At 39.7% G+C, this 2,702-nt stretch overlaps 1 pseudogene; it reads right to left on the minus strand.

Moving 5' to 3' along the window:
- Window positions 1–1,201: 1,201 nt before the first annotated feature.
- LOC114614019 lies at window positions 1,202–2,063 on the minus strand (annotated as a pseudogene).
- Window positions 2,064–2,702: the final 639 nt, after the last annotated feature.

The raw sequence follows: 2,702 nt of genomic DNA on the forward strand, positions 1-2,702 counted from the left end.
TTAGTTTTAAATAAATATAAATATCCACTGATGCAATATACACAAGCAATGTTTGTGGTATGTTATCTTTTGTACATTACTATCTATTACATGTATTTATTATATTACACAATTTTGTTAATATATAATTATTACTACAATATTACATAACAGTGGAAAATTCTAGATTTTTATAGAAATTCCAAAAACTCTGTAGAACCAAATACATGAATCTGAAATCATGCAAGAAATATGGTATTAACTTGCGACTGGACAGATGGCTCAGTGGTTAAGAGCATGTGATAGTTTGTTTTTGTTTTTTGTTTGTGTGTTTGATTTCAGATAACATGCATTCAGTTCTCAGCACCCACATCTTGGGGCTCTAGGGGACCCAGTGTCCTGTCCTCCTTTCCACAGGCAGTTGCACACATACACACTGGTACCCACACTTATACCCAAATGCTTTCTAAAACATAAAGTAACAAACTTGTTGCTACACATGGTAGACTACAACCTTAGTAGCAAGATGCAACAGTGTTCAGAAGACAACTTGTCTTCTAGGATAAAGAACTAAAATCATTATTTATTAACTATTTCTACTGCTTATTATGGGTTTGGCTCAGTAATTTTTTTTCAGCTAGAAAAGTTAATTAGAGAAGTTAAAGCATGTGTCTTTTAAATATGTCATTCGGAATAGTATGTCATTACTCAAGTTTGTTCATATAATTGTACCACTTACATTAATTATAAAAATATAGTTTGTATATAAAGAATCTGATTTGGAGAAATTACAGTCGCACCTGGAAAGAACTGGAATGTTCCAGTTTTCTATTTCTAAAACTGTCAATTCACAAGAAAGATTAGAAAAAATAACTATAAACATAGACTTGGATGTTACACCTAACTCAAAAATTCAAGAAATGAGAAATGTAAACCATGGGGTTGGTGTGGCAGCTCAGCCAGTTATGGCCGATGATGACCTGAGTTTGATTTCTAGACTCATGGAGTACAGGACAAGAACCAATTCCCACAAGTTGTCTTCTGACCACTGTTGCATCTTGCTACTAAGGTTGTAGCTACCATGTGTGAACGGCTTTCCTGAGCTCAGTGCAAAATGAAGAACTCCCTTTTCTTAGTGGGATTTCTTCTGCTCTGCCTGATCTGGGGAGCCCAATCTAGTTTTCTGCCATTTTACCCCTTGCTTAAGTGTCTGCAGAGGAACTCAGGGCCACTCAGTGATGGCTCCAACCCGTCAGTGGCCTGTGCTATGAGAGTTGCTGACCAGTCCCTAGTGGCTGGCTGTGTGCTGCAGTCTTCAGTAGGGAAATGCTGTATGGGCACAGAGGATACCCACACATCATCAGACCAGTCAGCCACCTCTAGTGGAGCAGCACGGAACTCAGGAGCTGATGTAGTCCATTTGCCTTGAAATTCTTTCCTTGGTCACAGCCTTTGTAGCATCAGCATCAGCCTGTTCTTCCTTCTCAAACTCCTCTGGCTCTCTATAGCAGTAAAAATCAGGCATAATTCATTATGACAAGAGATAGTACTACACATGCGTAGTACTTCCCGGACCAGCATCAATCTCATCATATCCACTGAGTGAACTCCCTTGTTGCAAAGAATGGCAATGTCCACATAATGCAGATGAGATTCTGTGTTACACAGAGCAATGGTGGGCATGGTGACATAAGAGGCCTCTGCAAGGAGCTGGTGGTCAGCCCTGGAACCAGTCACCACTAGAAGCCATGGCTGCATGGATCTGGTAAGTGAACGTCCCAGACGAGAAACGACCAGCAATTGAAATGGCGGCAGCAAACTTCAGCATGGCTCATTGGTCATTGTTCCTAGAGGAGACAACACAGACATCAGCAGGGTTTTCAGTGGCAGTGATAGCCCGAGCTGTAAGCAACAGCTTCTCACGGATCTTCAGATTTATGATGCAGATATCTGTCATTTTTCCTTTTGTAGATGTACTGATTCATCTGAAAGTAAACGTTGGCGCCATCTAAGTGGGTTCTTGTGGCAAGATATTTGAGAACATCCTCTTTCTTCATCTGCAGGACAAAACTAGCTCTGAACATTGTGTAGGTTTCCCTATAAGTTACTAGGTGAACAATACCATATGGATCTGTCCCTGATGGACATAGTAGACTACAACCTTAGTAGCAAGGTGCAACAGACATCCATATGTATGGTGTGGCATTTGTACACCGACAATATACAGAGAGACGTGTGTGTGTGTGTGTGTGTGTGTGTGTAGCTGCATGCCAAAAATGTAAAAATAAATAAACATAAAACAGGGAAACCCAAATCAAACCAATACCAAGAGCCTGTCTCTCACTCAGCAGATGTAAAACCTAAAGAAAAGGGCTGTGAGGACAAAGGCCCCTCTATACATCAGTGTTGGAAAGGAAATAATCCCAACCCTTGGAAGATGAAATTTAGGAAGATCTAAAATAACTAAATGTTTATTTACATCTTAAACTCTATGACACAACTACTAAGTATTTTTTAAAGATACACCTCTAAAAATATGACAAGAAGAAAGATAATGCACTACCATTGAAGAATTCAGAAATTACCAGGTGTGGTGGTGCTTCTCAGCATTTGGGAGGCAGATCTTTATGAGTTCTAGGCTAGCTGGTGAAACACTATCTCAAAATAACATGAATCATGCATTTACCTGCAAGAGAGTGTTTGAAAGGATTATGGAGAGACCA

Source organism: Grammomys surdaster, unplaced genomic scaffold (assembly GCF_004785775.1).
Source record: "Grammomys surdaster isolate TR1022 unplaced genomic scaffold, NIH_TR_1.0 62, whole genome shotgun sequence".
Taxonomy (NCBI): domain Eukaryota; kingdom Metazoa; phylum Chordata; class Mammalia; order Rodentia; family Muridae; genus Grammomys; species Grammomys surdaster.